This window comes from Cornus florida, unplaced genomic scaffold (genome assembly GCF_030987335.1).
Source record: "Cornus florida cultivar Cherokee Brave unplaced genomic scaffold, ASM3098733v1 CherokeeBrave_3.0.0_Hap2_Chr02, whole genome shotgun sequence".
Classification (NCBI taxonomy): Eukaryota; Viridiplantae; Streptophyta; class Magnoliopsida; order Cornales; family Cornaceae; genus Cornus; species Cornus florida.
In genome coordinates, this window is record NW_026775572.1 from 55,591,441 (window position 1) to 55,613,388 (window position 21,948).

Below are 21,948 nucleotides of genomic sequence, written 5' to 3' on the forward strand. Positions count from 1 at the left end.
GTCGTTCGGACTAAAGAACGCCGGGGCAACTTACTAAAGACTTATTAGCAAGATTTTTAAGGAACAAATAGGGAAGACAGTGGAGACTTATATTGATGATATGGCGGTCAAAAGTAAGAAGAAAGCCGATCATATGCAGCATCTTCGAGGCGTGTTTGATGTTTTGCGGCGGTATGGAATGAAGCTCAATCCAACCAAGTGCTCGTTCGGTGTAAGTTCAGGCCAATTCCTATATCATGTGGTTAATCTCAGAGGCATCGAGGCAAGCCCTGCCCAAGCAGATGCTCTGACTAAGAATGCCGAGCCGACGACAATCAAAGAGGTGCAAACACTTACGGGACGGATTGCCGCACTGAGCCGTTTCATTTCCAAATTGTCAGATCGATGCAAGCCATTTTTTGACACAATCCGAAGCCACGGCAGGCAGGTTTGGGGAGATGAATAACGCCTAGCGTTAACTGCTCTGAAAAAATATATGCAGAACCTTCCGGTACTGTCAGCTCCAGAGTCAGGCGAGAAGCTGTTTCTGTATCTCGGAGTATCCAGCATCGCAACAAGTGGCGTTCTGATCCGCTACGCAGAAGGGAAGCAATATCCAGTATTCTATGTTAGTAAAACAATGACTGAGGCCGAAAGACATTATTCAAAGGCAGAGCGGGTGATACTCTCGCTAGTGCGTGCGAAAAGAAAGCTCAGGCATTATTTTGAATCCCATCCTATTATCGTTCTAACCACTTTCCCTATCAGAATAATCCTACACAAACCAGATCTCTCCGGAAGAATGACGAAGTGGGCCATAGAATTAAGCTCATTTGATATCACATACGAACCTAGAACAGCAGTCAAAGGGCAGGCGGTGGCAGATTTTTTACTAGAATGTGATTCAGAAGACGTGGAGGAGGATCTTTGTAAGTGCTTATGGAAACTCTTCGTTGATGGATCCTTAAATCAGATGGGTGCAGGCATTGGGATTAAACTGCAGACGGTAGAAGGTACAGCCTTAAGCCAAGCGCTCTGGCTTGAATTCGCAGCCACGAACAATGAGGCAGAATATGAAGCGTTGCTGGCAGGAATAAAACTTGCCAAAGAACTTAAGGTCAGGAATTTGAATGTTTTCAGTGACTCACAGTTAGTCGTTCAGCAGGTGAGGGGTGAGTATGAAACCAAGGACGAAACGATGGAAGCATATCGTTCTGCTGTTATGCGGGAGGCACAGAACTTTGAAAAAATTGAATTCATTCAAATTCCGAGGGAGTATAACGGAGATGCCGACAGGCTAGCATGTAGCGCCTCGGGTTCTGGAGAAACCTTGGCAAGGGTGGTTCCAGTGGGAATATTAAACCAGCCATCCATTTTCGAAGAGCCTTCAGGCTCAGATCCTTGGCAAGTGAATGTTATTCCATATGAGCCAAGTTGGATTGATCCGATCATAACTTACATCCGAGATGGTACTCTGCCTGAACAAAGAAATGAGGCTAGGAAAATCAAAGCGAATGCTGCAAAGTACGCCATAGTGCATAACCAGTTATACAGAAGATCTTTTTCCGGACCGTACTTAAAGTGCGTTACCCCCACAGAGGCTCGGCAAATATTATGAGCTATTCATGAAGGTTTGTGTAGAAACCACTCAGGGGGGAGATCATTAGCACACAAAGCAATGGCTCAAGGGTACTTCTGGCCAAACATGTCGCGAGATTCGGAAGAATTGTCCAGAAGGTGCAATAAGTGCCAAAGGTTTGGACCACTGATTCACCAACCGCCTGAAGACTTACATGTAATGGCCACACCATGGCCTTTCGCGCAATGGGGGATGGATGTAGTTGGTCCTCTACCAACTGCCAGAGCTCAGAACAAGTATGTGTTGCTGGCTACAGACTACTTTACTAAGTGGGTGGAAGTAGAGCCGTACCCGAGCGTTACTCAAACTCATGTGAGACGATTCATTTGGAGTAATATTATTTGCCGGTTTGGTGTTCCGAGGTCAATCGTCATGGATAATGGTACCAACCTTGACAGTAAGCAGGTAAGAAAGCTGTTGGAGGAGTATGGAATTAATCAAAAGCTGGCAGCAGTAAGTCACCCACAGGCCAATGGACAAGCGGAAATTACAAACAGAACAATCTTTACTTGTATCAAGAAGAAACTAGAAGAAAGGAAATGAAGGTGGTTAGATGAACTGCCGAACGTCCTATGGGCCTACAGAACGACCCCAAGAAGACCGACCGGAGAAAGTCCATTCACCATGGCGTATGGAACCGAGGCAGTTATACCGGTCGAGCACTTAGTTCCGACTGTTCGAAGCTTGGCCTGGAGCCGTGAACATAATAACAATATGCTAAGGTTTAACCTCGATTTGCTGGAAGAAAAAAGAGACGCAGCAGCGGTGAGGCTCGCCTCTTACCAGCAGACACTTGCGAACAACCATAACAGGAGAGTAAAGCACAGAGACTTTAGGCCAGGTGACCTGGTTCTGAAAAAGAAGGTGGGGATAGTCAAAAAGATGATGCCACCATGGGAAGGCCCATACAGAATTGCAGAGGCCATAGGAAAAGGCGCATATACCTTAGAAACCATGGCCGGAAGGCTGGTTAACAAGCCTTGGAATGCTACTTCTCTAAAGAGGTATTATCAATAAAAAGTTGAGATTCAGTACTGAATTCTGTTTATTTTAAATTGAAAACAATTGAATGTATGAGTTTTTGAGATTTATAAAGATTGCACTCCTCTTTAAAATCCTAAGCAAAGTAAGTAGCAGCTGGCACTATGAGCCGAACGCCAAACACTTGCTAAGAAAAATAAAAGGCCAAGTGGCAAGAGGCATTCCAGCCGAGCACCAGGCACCTAAGCAAAGTAAGTGGCAGCTGGCACTATGAGCCGAACGCCAAACACTTGCTAAGAAAAATAAAAGGCCAAGTGGCAAGAGGCATTCCAGCCGAGCGCCAGGCACTTAAGCAAAGTAAGTGGCAGCTGGCACTATGAGCCGAACGCCAAACACTTGCTAATTAAAATAAAAGGCCAAGTGGCAAGGGGTATTCTAACCGAGCGCCAGGCACCTAAGCAAAGTAAGTGGCAGCTGGCACTATGAGCCGAACGCCAAACACTTGCTAAAAGAAAATTACAGGGCCAAGTGGCAAGTGGCATTCTAGCCAAACGCCAGGCACCTGAGCAAAGTAAGTTGCAGTCGGCTCAATGAGCCGAACACTAAACACTTGCAAAAAAAAAAAAAAAAAAAAAAAAAATTGACACAAAAAATTTGATCAGGAGTCGGCCATCTCATTAGATAAGCTTCAGAAGGTTACAAAAAGTGAGGTGTAAAGATGGCACATATGCCAAAGTCAGTACATTTAAACAAAAAAAAAAAAAAAAAAAAAAAAAAAAAGGTCCTAACTAAGAGGCGTTTGCCTCGTCGGCCTCTTGATGATGTTGGGCCACCTCCTCATTGTTGGTGGTGTCGCCATTCTCACGAGGTGGAGAGTCAAGATGAATGATAGAATCGTTCTGTTGAATCCTACCCTCAGCAGCGTTGGAAGAATCATTCTGCTTAGGGTTTTCTTCAGCAGTAACGGCAGATGGAGTCAAAGCGGACACAGGGAGAATGTCTAAAGTCAGAGCGGCAGGAGGAGTAGAAGTGATCCGAGAAGACGCAATCTCCTGACATTCATCAAATATCCCCTCGGCAGCGGTTGAGTCTGGATCGATATAAACACCAGGAGGGTCAATATCCAGATCCTTATCAACATCATCAGGGGTAGAGCCAGTCTGACCCTCATCCGGGAGGCGATCGGTGTAACCCTATCGGAACCCCTGGTCATATCTGAGGGCCCCAACTCTAGAGAATCGAGCGTGCAGAGCTAGCATACCACCATTTACCCTGCTGATGGTATCAAGTAAAGCGTTGCGCTCGTTCAGGGCCCTCTTCTCAAAGGCCATCTGAGCGGACTGCTCGTCATTCAGAAGGCGAAGCAGTTCTTCCTTCTCGGCCCGAAGGGATTCCCGTTCGGTCTGCCAGACACTCTTTTCAAGTTGGAGAGCATTCCTCTCATCCTGAAGAGAGTCGATTTCCCTCCTCAGCGAATCCCTCTCTTTTTCAGTTTTACCAAGTTGAACCATCAACCCGGTCTTCTGAGCAGCTAAGTTATCGTTCTCCTTGTTCGCTACGCTAAGGCTGTCAGAAAGCGCGCGAACCTTGGCATTCACCTGCTCAACTTGTTTTTGCATAGCCATCATCCCGTACAAGGTCTGTAGAGATATACAGGACAACTGGTTAATCCGAGCAGATGGTTAGAAGAAAATAAGTGGCAAGAGTATGTAAAGATTTATTGACTAAGGGGTAGAAGTTACCTCCATGGCGGACAAGGGGAATCAGCTGAACACCTCCCTCTGAGATAGACCTTTGGCTACCTCGATGTCCTTGGGGAGTCCACATACTCCTGTAGTAGGCCATCGCGGTCTGACCATCTTTGAACATGGTCTCGGTCGGCTTCACAGACGATCCGTCTGTCCAGATGAAGCGAGGGCTCCATGGCGCCGTTCCTGAAGCGGAGGCTTGCCCAGAAGGGGTGGGGGGCCTAACTTGAGAAGGTCTCGCCAAGGAAATCACATTCGGCCCAGAGGGCCTAACCCACTGAGACAAGGGAACGTCATCCATGCTCAGAGCACTGTCAGGTTGATGCCTTTTTCCTCTGGCCTTTTCCCTTGCGGAAGCAGCAGTAGAGCCAGGAGGATTGTTGGCAGAGGGGGCAACGTTCGGGCTGGCAGTCGCCGTGTTAGCGACCGAGTCAGCAGCCGTCGCGGATGGATAGGTGGAAGGAGTGGTGTCAGAAAGAGTAGCGGAGGAAGATGCTGAAGCCGGTGAGGAGATTGACGCAGGAGTGATAGCAGGCCTGGGGGCAGATTTCTTCCTGCCGAAGGAAGGGATCTGGAGTTGGCTCATTGTCTTGCCGAGGACTGAGATGTCGAGGAGATTATCTGAGGTGAGAAAATCTGAGCAAGAGGGAACGTTGGTCAGAACGTACCGCTTCAAGTAGTTATCCCTATCCCTGCACACACTGTAGCTCAAGTCATCACAAGGAATGGCACAAGAAAGAACAAAAACGAGGAATGCAGATCTCGCAAGGACAGTCACTCTTATGGTTTTTATATTTCTTGTAAAAAGAGACAGAGCACTCTCCGAAAGCGCTCAGGATAGGGAAACCTCCGCAGCTGGAGAGAACCAGGCTCCCCTAACCCCAATGATGTTTTTCCTCCAGCCCTTCTCAGATTTGATCTTATCCGTGCAGATAGACCTCTTCTCAATGGGGAAAAAGAGGTAAAACGGTTCGTCAGTTCTGATCTTGCTGACCTTGTAACAGAGGAGGAGATCTACGAGGTCCAGATCCAGACCTCTGTCACGAATCAGGAGTAGCATAACGGATAAAATCCTAAGGAAATTGGGGTTTACTTGTAAAGGGGAAAGATTTAGCTTGTTAAAAACATAGCAAAAGAAAGGATGTAGAGGAAATCTAAGGAGATTGAGATGGAGGAGTGAAAACAAGGCCTCGCCAGGAAGAAGGCCAGCACCGGTTATAATATTCACTTCCCGGGGGCAGTTTCTAATTTCCACATCATCAGGAAGTTGAAGTTTCATGCGAAGAACGTCTAGATCTACTGTCATGGTGTGAGTGGATGAGGATTCCGGGGAGAAGAAAGAAGTCTTCCAAAAGAAAAATGCAAATGAAACTAACCTTAGAGAGTGAAAACGGCAGAGAAGTATTGCAAAGCCACTGGAAGGAAGATCTTTCGCAGGAGATCGCCGGAGAGGATTCAAGCAGCAAAAGGTGAGATGGAGACGGTAAAGAGGATCGATGGAGAGTTGATGGAGCTTATAAAGACGAGATAAGCCCGAGAGCCGAGGAGTCAGGAAAGCGATGGGTTGTCTTTTTGAATCTCGAAGCGCCGACCCCTAGATCTAACCGTCCATTCTCCCACACGATCTCCTCGAGCCGTCAGGACATCATTAGCAGCCTCTAATAATTACCCCCTAATCAATAAGGGGTAATTATGGGGGCAGTTGAGGATGCGGCAAGTGGCATGGGCCGGATATGGATCGCGGAAACGAGATCGGGTCGAATGATTGAAGAAGGATCCATGCCAAAGCACCTTGGAGTGGGCCGAACGTGGGGGGTCCACCGAGGAAGGTCAAGCCCATTACAAGACCCAGCCCAGAAGGAAGAGAACTTTGGGCTATAAGCCCAATGTAATTGTTTAACTGCAAAAGAGGGTCATGGCCTATAAATAGACCATGACGGGTGGAAAGTAGAGGGAAGAGAGAGAGAGAGAGAAAGTAAGAGTGAGAGAGATGAAACAGAATATTGTATCTTCAAAAAGACAATAATTAAAACTTTTAAAAACTTACAGATTTTTTTTTTCTTTATTGAACTTTACAGTAATACACACTTAGAAATATTACAAAAGAGAGAGAGAGAGGAGAAAATTGAAAGATGCATTGAGGGGAAACATTGTCCTCTATTTATACATAAAACTTCAGACTTAAAAATTAAATTTTGAAGTCCACATAATTGTTGGAAGGCGTGTGCTCTGGAAAGTTTTTTCATCTTCATAATGTAGAATCAAAGACTTTCTTGAAAAGTTCTTCGTCTTCTTCTGTTGGCAGGATAAGTAACAATGGTTTCATTAGGGGTGGCAAAAATGGGTCAGGAACCATCAACCCGTCCATATCCTCCCGCCTTTTAATGGTTATGGGTGAACTATATTTAATTGAGAATCAAGATGGGTTGGGTAATTTTTAACCACTTAATTTTAGGGTCAAGATGGATTGAATATAGTTAACTATATTCAACTCATATTTCACCTATCAGATAATAAACACACAGCACACATCTATTCTATATTGCGCTCAACTCATTTCTCTCTCTAAAATTCTCTCTCACAATCATCTCTCTCTAAATCTATCTCTTATCAATCCATTCTCTCTAAGTTTCTCTCTCTAGAAATATCTTCTAAAAGAAATAAATAATTAAAAAATAATTTTAAAAAATTTAAAAATTTAAAAAAATAATTAAAAAGTTCTAAAAAAATTAAAAAATAAATAAAAAAGTAAAAATATATAAATAAACTTTAAAAATATTACTTTTCCATCTGGGCTCTCTTATTGCAATGAATATATTTTTCTTTTTCTTTTTTTTTTTTTTTATTTCTCAGAAATAAAGATCGGCAAGTAAAAAATAGAGAGTGCCAAATTTCTTAGTAGTACTCTTGGACCAGTGCCCAGACTTACCCACCTGGAGGAGCATTTAACAATCTAAAAATTTTAAAATCATGGCAACATGGGCTCAGTGAACCAAGGATTAGGTAGTGACCCCCGTCTGACCACCATTTCAGTGGGGAGAGAATCAACAACACAATGCAACCCACACCCACACCCAGAGAGAGAGAAAGAGAGAGAGTATACATAATTTGAGTTTTTTTTTAGAGAGAGAGTATACATAATTTGAGTTTTTTTTTTAGAGAGAGAGTATAATTTGAGATTTTTATTTTATTTTATTTTTTTATTTTTATTTATTTTTTTATTTTTTTCATGAAAGGCGTAAGCGTTTATGCCCTCAACCCTTTTGTCACTTGTGGATTAAACAATTTTTATTTTTATTTTTATTTTTATTTATTTATTTTTTTTCAAATAAGTCCCAGAGACTCCACCTCCTCCATTAAATGAAAATTTACCTAAAAAATAATAAGTTAAAATTTAAAAATTAAATATATATATATAATTAAAAATACTAATTAATGGGTCTACGGGTGTTATAACGGGTTGACCTTGTCCATTTTTAACCGGTCCATTTTCAACCCGTTCTGAACGGATTGAATATGGGTCTTGACCCATCTTAACCCCCACATTTTCAAACCAACCCAAACCCGACCCAACCCGCCCATTTGACACCCCTAAGTTTCATCATCTGTCAGATGAACTGTAAGGGAATCCCAATAATCTTTCGTGCTGGCCTCCTCCTCCTTATCTAAATTTGGATTTAGACCTTGAGCTTCACCAGCCAAACATATATATATATATACACACACACACATATATTTATAATTGTCAAGAAAATGAATTTTTACAATGTTTGCTTTCTGTACCTTAAAGAGTGAAAGAATCAAAAGGTTTATGAAAGTCAGAACAGTATCAATGGCTCTAAAGGGTCCACCGTTTTATGTTAGAATTTTGCTAATTGGGCCGGCCCTGAAAGAATTTTCATTTATTTAATTCATGTAATTATAGGCTTAAACCACACAACTAACATAACAATAATGTAATGAAAATCATTATTATTAAATCTTCATTCATATAGGTTGAGTTTCTACCATGATAATTTATTTATTAATATGCTATAAGCTCATCATCTCAATCATATATATATACTAGGAAAGGGCACGTGCGATGCACGTGGTGAATATTTTGTAACTAATAAAATTTTTGTCTTCATATTAATTAATAAAAATTTATTTTATATTAATAAATAAATACTAAAATATTTTGAAATTGGTGATAGAGTTTAAGTTTCGTAAATTAATAAATTCTTTTATGTTTTTATATTAATACTGAAATATGTATATTTTATTTTTTATTAAATAATATTTTTTTTATTTTAATAGTGAAATATTTGAGTTTTGCAAAGTAACAAAATTTTTTAGGTAATTTGAATTTTATTAGGTAATTTGTAATTTGAATTTTATTAGATAATTTGAAATTTAGTATAATTTTTAATTTACAATAGAAATTCAATTATATTAATTTTTAAAATAGAAATTCAATTATACTAATTATACATTAGATTGAAATTGATATAAAAATTTATTATAAGGAGTTTGTGGTTTTTGGAAGACTCAGGATATATTTTATTTTCTTTAAATATATAATTTGTGATAGAATTTTATAGAAATTATTTTATTTTATTTAGATATATCTTTGTAAAATTAGATTTTCTTTTATTAAAAAACTCATAAAAAATAGATAAATACAAGGGTTATATACTTATATGTGATAGACTTCTCTTTTTGTATTAATTAATAAATATTTTTTATATTAAAAAATAAATACTGAAATGTTCAAATTCTTTAACATTTATATTTTATTTATATGTATTATTATATTATTATATATTTTCTTTAAATATATCCTTGTCTAATGTGATAGAGTTATAGAAATTATTTTATTTTCTTTAAATATATCCTTATTTAATTAGATTTTAATTTATTAGAAAACTTTTAATAAATAGATAAATACAGGTTATATGTGATACGAGTTTTAAAGAAAATAAAATACTTAATTTGTGGTAAAGTTTTGGTAATTTGTGTTAGAGTTTTATAAAACTATTTAAATATATCCTTATCTAATGTAATAGAGTTTCATTACAAATAAAATAGGTAATTTGTGGTAGAATTTTATATAAATTATGTATTTTCTTTAAATATATATATATGCTTGTCTAATTAGATTTTTTTTTCTTAAAAAACTCATAATAAAAGATAATTTGTGGTAGAGTTTTAGAAAAATTATTTTATTTTTTATACCAACTACTAAATATTTTTTATATTAATAATTCTTGTCAAGTTATATTATATTTTATTAAAAAATCATAATAAATACATAAATAGGTAATTTTTATTAGAATTTTATATAAACTCTTTTAAAAATATATTTTATTTTCTTTAAATATATCGTTGTCTAATTAAATTTCCTTCATCAAAAAACTCACAATAAATAGATTAAAACAAGTTATATGTGATAGAGTTTTAAAGAAAATAAAATAGATAATTTGTGATAGAGTTTTATAGAAATTATTATATTTTCTGAAAATTCTATTTATAATAAATAAATAAATAGATAATTTGTGTTACAGTTTAATAGAAATTCTTTAAAAAATATTTTTTCTATCAATTAATAAATATTTTTTTATCTTAATAATGCTTGTCTAATTAGATTTTTCTTTTATTAAAAAAACTCATAATAAATAGATAAATAGATAATTTGTGATATAGTTTTATAGAAACTCTTTTTAAATCAATTAATAAATAATTATTTATATTAATAATACTTGTCTAATTAGATCTCCTTTTGTTAAAAAAACACTTAATAAATATATAAATTGAAAATTTGAGTTAAAATTTTATAGAAACTCTTTAAATATTATATCTTTGTCTACTATGATAGAGTTTTATTAAAAATAAAATTTGTCATTTGTGATAGAGTTTTATAAAAATTATATTATTTTCTTTAAATATATCCTTGTTTAATTAGATTTAATTTTATTAAGAAACTCATAATAAAAGTTAATTTGTGGTAGAGTTTTAGAGAAATTATTTTATTTTATATATCAATTAATAAATATTTTTTATATTAATAATTCTAGTCTAATTATTTTTATTAAAAAATTCATAATAATAAATAGATAAATAGATTAACTTAAATTTTATTAGATAGATTTTAGAGTTTGATTGACATCTTTTTTTTTTTTTTTTTTTTTTTTTTTAATTTATTTATTTATAAAAACTCTTTGCATATCAATTAATAAATATATATATATATTTTTTTATAAAAATAGATAGTTAAATACTGAAACTCTTTGCACATCTAATAATACTATAGATAAAAACTTTTTTTATATCAATTAATAAATATTTTTTATATAAATAAATAAATACTTAAACACCTTGGCACAACTTCTGTATTTTACTTAGAAAATTAGGTTTTCTTTTATTAAAAAATTCATAATAATAAATATGTTAATTTGAATTTTATTAGGTAGATTTTAGAGTTTTATAGAAATTTTTTTCTATAAAAAATCTTTTCATATCAATTAATAAATATATTTTTATATAAATAAATAAATACTGAAATACTGAAACTCTTTCCACTATTAATAAATATTTTTTAAATAAACAAATAAACACTGAAACTTTAGATTTACTTTTACTAAAAAATTCGTAATGATAAATAGATAAATAGGTTAATTTGAATTTTATTAGGTAGATTTTAGAGTTTTATAGAGTTTTTTTTTTTCTTTTAATTATTATTTTTTTTATAAAAACTCTTTTTATATCAATTAATAAATATTTTTTATATAAATAAATAAAAACTGAAATACTGAAACTCTTTGCACATTTAATATTTTATTTTTTTAAAATATATTCTTATCTAATTAAATTTAATTTTATTAAGAAACTCATAGTAAAAGTTAATTTGTAGTAGAGTTTTAGAAAAATTATTTTATTTTATATACCAATTAATAAGTATTTTTTATATGTAATAACCCTAATTTAAAAATGATAGTCTCGGTATTATTTTAATAGTTTTAATTGGATTTAATTATGTAGTTGTTTTTCTTGACTAATTGTTTACTTGTTTAATTGATTTAATTATTTATTTAAATTGAATTGTATGTGATGATGTGTATTTGTTTAGGAATTTAATTTTTTTATTTTTTTTATTTTATTTTATTTTTATGTTTTTAAGGAATTGGATATGGATAATAGTAATTGACCAATCAATTAGGCTCCATAGACTACTTGGATAAGGGGTTTAATAGGTACGGATAATTACCCATGTATATGTATATTTAATAAATAAATAAATATATATATTAAATAGGGAAAGTCCCTTTAATAATAATCTGATATATATTTATATATTATATATAAAAAGGAATACACATAGATTATACGTAACATATATTTAAGTTACCTTTTTAGTATTTAAATTTTATTTTATTTTATTTTAGTTTGTCTTGGAATGAAAAAAGGATTAGGGTTATTTTAGTTGCCTATAAATATATATAACTATAGAGTTGTGAAAGAGGTTAGAAAATATATCACGTACTATATTTTAGAGAGAGAAAGAAGGAAGAGGAAGGAAGAGGAAAAGGAAGAAGGAGGCTAGGGTTTTTATCAAATTCCTAAAGGCAAGTTTTAATTCTTCTCTTCTCCTTTGATTCATACCCTATGCATGCTAGATTAATTCTAGGTTCTTTAAATAAATTAATTGAATCTAATTATATGGATTTATTTGAAAAATTCAGTTCATGTGTTTTAATAATGGGTTTGAGATAATTTTCATATTTTGATAAATTAAATTTTCATGTGTTGTATTATAGTTTGGGTTTTAATTATGTTGTAATATATTATGGGTTTAGTATGGAGTAATTTATATAATTCAGATGGAATTAAATTTGGTTCACACGCGCCGAACAAAGAAACCATTGACAGTTGATTTAAAAAAAAACAAACAAACAGATTGTAATTTTATGTTAATTAGAATTTCGGTTTGTTTACTTCATGCACGCGTCACGAGGAATTCTTTTAGCTTAGTATGAACCAAATTAGCATGAGCATGCATCAGTTATATGCATGTACGAATTTCTGTGTGTTTTCCTTCCATGCACGCCGAACGAGGAACTTTTATAAACATGCATCAGTTGTTATATTAATTAAGACTTTGTTTTATTATTTTTTCCTTCACATGGTTAATAATACTTGGATTAGTTTAATGTATGTGTGAGAACACACGGACACGCCGAATGAAGAAAAAAACAAAAATTAAAGGCTGCATCAGTAGTTAATATTAAATGAAATTTCGTTTTGTTTTTTTTTCTTGATATGATTAATATCAATTTGGATTAATTTGCATAAGGTTGTAAATAGTAACTGATATAAAATTTAATTTAAAAGATTAAATTAATTAAATAGGGTTGAGTTAAATTATTTAAATTAGTTAATTGAATTTAAATGAATTTAATCAGTTTGTGGGAGAGTACAATTTATTGAGATGCAGGTTAATTTTTATGAGGTAAATTAATTGCATGATACTTAGAATTGTTATTTTTGCTCAATTAAACGTAAGTGATGTACATATGATTACATCATATTTATTTGAATTATTAGATATAAATATTATTTACATTGTCATTGGATTTGAAACTTTTATTTGATTATGATATGGATTAATGCACCATTATGGGATGGGGGCATAGTAGGGATGGATTAACGTAAGAGTTAAGTCCTACCTATTTTTAATAAGGGAACGGATTAACCACAGTGTTAAGTCCTACTTATTCGTGTCAGGTCAACGGAACAGTTGGATGACATATTATTAAAATAATAATTGGATAGTTTATTTTGATGGTTGGATAGGACGGATTTTACATATATAATTATACGCCATGATATGAGCTTGAATCTCAGGATCAGTGGTTAGGGTGTATATATTGCCAGGGATGTGTAGCTAGATATAGTGTAGTTGTGTATCCTGGTAGGTCTAGGTACTCATGCCCACTATATGTGCGTTTTGCATGTTGCCTACTATTCAGGTTGAGACAACTCTATAGTCTAGTGAGGTTCCTTTAGTGTGTATATATCTACGTATGGACTATTTAGTTATTGTTGAATTAATTAGGATGTGTACGTGTATCAGGTCTCTGTTTGGGATGTAGTAGATTAGAACTTGTTTGTGGGTCTGACCCACCATTATTTTTCAGGTGTTCGTCAGTTCCAGTCTTAAAGATTGTTCGTGCCAAGCAAAGACAGTCATTCACTCTTCCGACTCTACGTAGGACTCTTATTCATGGTTTAATTATTAGTTTTATTTCAGTTCAGTTATTTCAGTTAGGATATTATTAGGGGTCCACGATATGGATTCCCGAGTTGTGACTTTAATTAATTACTGGTATCAGAGGATTGGAGAACTTTAGTATAGGATTTTTAATTATTATTTAGTTTTCTTTTCAGCTTATCTATTTATTTTTAATTCATCTTGTATTCCAATACTTGTTTAAATATTAATTGTTTGATATCTCTCGAATCTGTACTCGGACTTGATCACCCATGGCTCTAGAATCGAGGGGTATCACATTATATTAATAATTCTTGTCTAATTCAATTTTCTTTTATTAAAAAATTCTTAATAATAAATAGATAAATAGGTTAATTTAAATTTTATTAGATAGATTTTGGAGTTTGATAGAGTTTTTTTTTTTTTTAAATACTTTTCATATCAATTAATAATTAAATCTTTTTTTATATTAATTAGTAAATATTTTTTTATATAATTAAATAAATACTGAAACACTTTGGTAGAACTTCTGTATTTTACCCTGAAAATCAGATTTTCTTTTACTAAAAAATTGTAATTTGTAATACGTGTTAGAGTATTATAGAAAATATTTTTAAACTCTTTTTCCATGAATTAATAAATATTTTTATATTTTGATAATTCCTATCTAATTAGATTAGCTTTTATTAAAAAAAAAAAAAAAATCATAATAAAAGGTAATTTGTGGTAGAATTTTAGAAAAATTATTTTATTTTTTATATCAATTAAAAATATTTTTTATATTAATAATTCTTGTCTACTTAGATTTTCTTTTATTAAAAAACTTATAATAAATAAATAGGTAATTTGTGTTAGAGTTTAATATAAACTCTTTTAAAAACTCTTTTTCTATCAATTAATAAATATTTTTTATTTTAATAATTATTGTCTAATTATATTTAGTTTCATTAAAAAACTAATAATAAATAGATAAATAGGTAATTTGTGTTAAAGTTTTCTAAAAACTCTTTTAAAACTCCTTTGGTATCAGTTAATAAATAATTTTTTTATATTAATAATATTTGTTTAATTAGGTTTCTTTTTATTAAAAAAATTCATAATAAATAGATAAACAGGTAATTTGTGTTAGAGTCTTATAGAAAGTCTTTTGATAGAGTTTTATTGAGAAACTCATAGTAGAGTTATATAAAAATTATTTTCTTTTATATATCAATTAATAAATATTTTTAATATTAATAATTCTTGTCTAATTAGATTTATTTTATTAAAAAATTGATAATAATAAATAGATAAATAGGTTAATTTAAATTTTATTACATAGATTTTAGTGTTTTATCATATTATTTATTAAATAATTTTTTACATAAATAAATAAATACGGAAACTCTTTACACATCTAATAATAGTATAGATAAAACTCTTTTTATATCAATTAATAAATATTTTTTTATATAAATAAATAAATATTGAAATACTCAAACTCTTTGACAGAGCTTCTGTGTTTTATTCTGGAATTCAACTCTTTTTATATCAATTAATAAATATTTTTTTGTATAAATAATTAAATACTGAAACTCTTTGGCAGAACTTTTATATTTTACTCTGGAATTCTGGATTTCTAGAATTTTCAATTTCTGTACATCTTCCTCCATGCCTCTATTTATAGCTTCTTAGATGAATAGGATGATGACATGTATCCTTTTCTGATAATGACATAATCATAACTGGGTCGGGCCGGTTATATTGTGATAATTATTCATAAAAAATAACTGAAAATAAGAGTTTTATATAAAATATGATTGATTTTACCAAATATTCTTTTAAATAATAAAAAAAACAATGTGGTTTCACTGTTGATTTTTTAATATAATTTGAAAAATTAACTTGAAATTAATTTAAATATTAAATGAGTAATTGAGACCATTTGCGTAGACCAATGCAAATTTGTCTGTGCATAAACTGCAAATTTTAAACGTAATAAAAACAAATTAGGCCCACCATTCCAAAGAAAAGTGATGGACCGAAATTGCTAAACATCCTACGAGATGCACTTAGGCTATGTTTGGTGTCAGTGAATGGAATCAAATGAAGGTGGAATGGAATGCATTTGTTTCCATTCTCTTATTTGGTGTGTCACATTAAAAGTGGAATGACCATTCATAGGGAATGCCTATTCCATCAAAAAGGTGGAATGCCCATTCCACTTCTTGAGAGGTGGAATGACCATTCCATTCCCATTAAGAATTAATAAAGTAATAAAATAATTTAAAGAGATAATTCACGCATACACACACTATATATATATATATATATATATATATATATACATACATATACATACATATACATACGTATATATAATATGTATCTATATGCTGTTTGTTTCCCCTCTCTCTATCTCGTTTATTTTTCTCTTTCTATTATCTCTTTCTCTTTTATTTTTGCAAATTAATTTTTTTAGTTAATTTTTTTTACTAATAATAAAATGTAATTTAAAGAAACAATATAGATTCATTTTATTCTAACTTTCTTACCAAACATAGGAATGAGAATGAGATTCCATTTTTACACATTCCATATTTACAACCAAACGGTGGAATGTGAATCATTATTCTCATTCCATTTCATTCTTATTCCATTCCCATCTCCATTCTCATTCCATTCCAATTCATTCCACCACACCAAACATGCCCTAAAGTGAAGCCAATAATCTGCTATATTCGGTAGGAATTTTTTTTTTTTTTAAAAAAATATATATATTTTTCATATCAATTAATAAATATATATTTTTATAAATAGATACTTAAATACTGAAACTCTTTGCACATTTAATAGTAGTATAGATAAAATCTTTTTTAATATTAATTAATAAATAGTTTTATATAATTAAATAAATATTGAAACACTTAGGTAGAACTTCTGTATTTTACTCTGAAAATTAGATTTTCTTTTATTAAAAAATTATAATTTGTAATACGTGTTAGAGTATTCTAGAAAATATTTTTAAACTCTTTTTACTTGAATTAATAAATATTTTTATATTTTAATAATTCCTATCTAATTAGATTAGCTTTTATTAAAAAGAACTCATAATAAAAGGTAATTTGTGGTAGAATTTTAGAAAAATTATTTTATATTTTATATCAATTAAAAATATTTTTTATATTAATAATTCTTGTCTACTTAGATTTTCTTTTATTAAAAAACTTATAATAAATAAATAGGTAATTTGTGTTAGAGTTTAATATAAACTCTTTTAAAAACTCTTTTTATATCAATTAATAAATATTTTTTATTTTAATAATTATTGTCTAATTACATTTAGTTTCATTAAAAAACTAATAATAAATAGATAAATAGGTAATTTGTGTTAGAGTTTTTTAAAAACTCTTTTTGTATCAGTTAATAAATAAAATTTTTTTATAGTAATAATACTTGTTTAATTAAGTTTTTTTTATTAAAAAATTCATAATAAATAGATAAACAGGTAATTATTTGTGTTCAAGTTTTATAGAAACTCTATTGATAGAGTTTTATAGAAAATAAAATAGGTAATTTGTAATAGAGTTTTATAGAAATTATTTTATTTTCTTTAAATATATATTTGTCTAATTAGATTTAATTTTATTAAGAAACTCATAGTAGAGTTATATAAAAATTATTTTCTTTTATATATCAATTAATAAATAATTTTTGAAGTGTAATAAAACTCTGTCAATTTAGAGAGAGAAAATTCCTTGCATCTTCATCCCCAAATGAAACATAGGTTACACATTACATATCTCTCTCACTAGTCTCCAATCAAAATATATACATATGAAAGAAGGGAATCAATACCATATATGAATTTAAACTTGACTATTAATCTCAGTAGACATCATTTTTTTTGTCTTTCTTTAAAAATAACTCATTGATAGTCACACTGGACTCTCCGATTGGTTTGTAAACTCCGAATGCATTAGGAGAAAATTTCTACATCACCCAAAATGTAATAAATTTGTTACAAATGAACAAGTTCAATAATATAATTTAATACAGACCCATCATAAAATATGCAAATTGAATGTCCGATATCTCCTTTGTTCTCACTCCATTCCCAAAATTTTGGCACAAATTTGGACCAGCGTCGTTTGACTCGTTTGTATCCCAGTAAACCCATGGAGACCCTCTCTCACTACTCTTTCTTTATCTATATATATATATATATATATATATATATATATATATATATAGGCACACACGCATACATACATATATAAATATGAATACAATTATACAAACATGACTGTACATACCAAACCATGGCCACTCCCCAGAAAACACTCAATGAACATGCCGAGCCAACCACAATGGATGAAACAGATTAGGGCGAGATAGAGAGAGAAGATACAGAAGGAAAAAGAAAAAAGGAAAAAAAACGGGTTAAGTCCGAATAGATGGACAATACCCATTTTTTAATTTTGTTGATATTCTATTAACCCACATCAACAAACAGGATGAAATTCATCCAATCTGAATTGGACAAAAACATTATTTTTTTTATAATTCTCTCATTTTAAAAAAAGTACAATACTGATGTTAACTTCTCATTTTGGTGCCTCTTATAAAATTCAATGTAATTTCAAAATTTCCTCTTTCCTTATTTTTCTTTAGACCCTAAATTTTTTCACTAAGACCAATTTTGTTTTAGACTGAAAATTATATACAAATCACTCTTTTCAATTTAGTTACATTTTCTATGTATCACTTATTTTCTAAAAGATAAAACCCCAAAAATTTTACATACCATAAAGGCTAAATAGTGTTGAACAGAGGAGAATGAATTTGGCCACACAGGCTTGACATTCCATTATAGAATATATATAGCAGAGTACAACAAGAGGTTCAACACATGAACCAAACTTCCTAAACTGACTCCTACAAATACGACAGAGCTGGAAACCAAAAGACCAAATCAAAGTAGATATAATTCAAATTACAACAGAATATACAATCTTATCTATCATGCCCCCTCAAGATGGAGCTTGGTTAAAGAGGCCAATCTTGGTTTTTAGAGACAGGAACCGAGACTTGGGGAGTGGTTTGGTAAGTGCATCTGCAAGTTGGTCTGCACTACAAACATGAGTAACACGTAGAGTGCCGTTTTGAACTTGATCACGGATAAAATGGAAGTCAATAGCAACATGTTTCATCCTTGAATGAAAAACGGGATTTGAGCACAGCTGAGCTGCCCCAACATTGTCACAATAAACCACAGGTGAGTGAGACAGAATAACACCAAGTTCAGTCAACAGAGAACACAGCCAGTTGAGTTTAGCAGCAATAATAACAACGGACTTGTATTCAGCCTCGGTGGAGGATCTAGCAACCGTGCGTTGTTTCTTTGAACTCCAAGATATTGGATTGCGGCCAAGATAAACAACATATACACTTGTAAAAGAAAAATCAGCTTGTTACCAGCCTAATTAGTATCGGAAAAGGCATGCAATGATAGAGGGGAATCGCGGTAAAACTGAATGCCTACATTAGTCGAACCACAAAGATAACGTAAGAGGCGTTTTACAAAAACCCAATGGTCGGTAGTTGGCCAGTGCATGAACTGAGAGAGCTTATTGACCGCGAAAGCTATATCCGGACGTGTTATTAATAGGTACTGTAAACTCCCAACAATGGTTCTATACTCGGTAGGATTTGAGAGAGAAGAACCCGAATGCAATGTAAGAGGGGGACTTGTAAGTAGAGGAGTGAGTACCGGGGTAGCATCCATCATTTTTGTTTGAGCAAAAAGATCCATAATATATCGTCGTTGGGATAGCAAGATACCGCGGGCATTTGGAATAACCTCCACACCAAGAAAATAAGATAGTTGTCCAAGATCCTTAAGAGAAAATTGGTGAGAAAGCAAATGCATAAACCGACGAACCAAATCATCATTATCACCGGTAAGAATAATGTTGTCAACATAAACAAGAAGATATAAAAAATGACCTCTAGTTTTGAGACCAAAAAGAGAAGTGTCAGCATAAGAGTTTTGAAATCCCGAAGCAATGAGAAATTTGCGAAGCTTATGGTACCATGTTCGTGGAGCTTGCTTAAGCCCATAAATAGCTTTTCAAAGCTTGCAAACATAAGTTGGATAGTCAGAATCAACAAAACCTGGAGGTTGGGACATATATACATCCTCAGAGAGACGGCCTTGCAAAAATGCATTGTTTACATCAAGTTGTCGTAGAGACCATCCACGACTAACAACAATGCTAAGAACAAGACGAACCGTAGTAGGCTTAACCACAGGACTAAATGTATCATGATAGTCAACTCCCGGGCATTGATGAAAGCCTTTTGCAACCAAGCGTGCTTTGTGCCTGTCAATAGAACCATCAGAATTACGTTTAGTGCGAAATATCTATTTACAACCAACGATATTGTGGCCAGAAATAGAAGGTACAAGCTCTCATGTCCCATTTTGAACGAGAGCATCATATTCTTCAAACATGGCCCGACACTATTTTAGATCTTTAAGGGCTTAGGTCGCAGTGTTTGTAACTGCATCACAAGCTTGGGAGAGTTGAGTGAAGAGGTTAAGTTTATGGATTGGCTTTCGGATATTGTTTTTGGCCCTAATGGTCATAGTGTGTATAGGTGCTGGGAGTGAGGAAATTGTAAGGGCAGTGTGTGTTGGGTTTGGTTGGGGTTCAGCTGAAGGTGCAGAGGGGGTTAGTTGGGTGTGAGACTCTTGCAATAATTGGGTTGAAGTGGGAAGAGCCGGTGTGGTGGTAGTAGAGACCAACGGAGCGTCACACAGGGCTGCCATTGAGGTTGAACTTCAGATGGTGTGGAGAATGGCGCTGAAGAATTTTTATTATAGGAGGAATCCAAGTAGAAATAGTATCAGGTTGTGGTCGAGGAGATGGAGTTGAAATAGTGAGAAAAGGAAATACCGACTCGACAAATTTAACATGATAAGAAACAAACATTCTTGATGTAGAATGATGAAAGCATAAATAAGCACTTTGAGTAAGAGAGTACCCAAGAAAGATACATGGTTTGGACCGAGAATCAAGTTTGTGAGTGGAATAAGGACGAAGCTAAGGGTAGCATAAACAACAAAAAATTCAAAGTTTGGAATAGTTTGGGGCAGAACCAAAAATTGTTTCATAGGGAGAAGAAAGATTAAGTGTGGGAGTGGGCATTCGATTAATTAAGTAAACATCAGCGACAAAAGCATGAGACCAAAAAATTAAAGGAAATGAGGCATGGGAGAGTAGAGTGAGAACTGTTTCGACAATGTGACGATGTCGTCTTTCAGAATACCCATTGTGTTCAAGTGTATGAGGCGGAGTAGTAAGATGAGAAATGCCATAAGTAGCAAGAACCAAGTATTCACTACCATTATCTGAATAAAGTGTATGAATTTTATTTTTGAAGTGTTTTTCCACAATGGCTTTAAATCTTATAAAAACATCCTTAACTTCAGATTTTTGTTTGAGAGGATAAAACCAAATATATTTAATGAAGTGATCAACAAATATGACATAATATTTAAAACCACCATGTGAAATGATTGGTGAGATCCATATATCAGAGAAAATAATTTCAAGTGGTATAGAAGAGATAATAGAAGAGGTGGAAAAAGGTAATTTATAGCTTTTATTACAATGACAAACATTACATAAGAAATCAGATGACATAGAGGATGACAAATCTAACCGGTAATGAGAAACAATGTTTTTTAAAAGAGGAAATGCAGGATGGTCTAATCGATGATGCCACGCGGATGAAGTAGTCTTAACACTAGAGAAACCTAATAATGGAGAGGACAGTGGAGAGGAAACCGGCCATTCATACACCCCATCCTTTGTCTGACCCTTTAAAAGGATTACCCCCGTGCAAAGTTTCTTCACAAGAAAAGAATAAGGTAAGAATTCAACGGAGACATTGTTGGATGTGCAAAATTGGGAAATGGATATTAAGTTTTTTTTCATGCTAGGTACACAAAGAACATTGTCTAAAGTAAATGCATTATTAGAATTAGTAAGAGATGTAGAACCAGTGTGAGTTATAGGGAGACCCGAACCATCGCCAATCATAATGTCGTCAGAACTAGTGTACGGTGCATGAAGAGATAGATTGCTCAGGTTGGCAGTGACATGGTGAGAAGCACCACTGTCAAATAGCCATTTTGGAGTGTCAGAAGTGGTGTTCGTAGCGAAGTGAGCCCGAGGCTGCCATGGTGTCAGAGAGTTGGGCACTGGTGCACTAGGATTTGTGGTAGCTGAATTGGTACAAGGCAAAAGGAGGGACATCTCTTGGCAGTATGTCCCTGTATTCTACAAATTTGGCAATAGTGA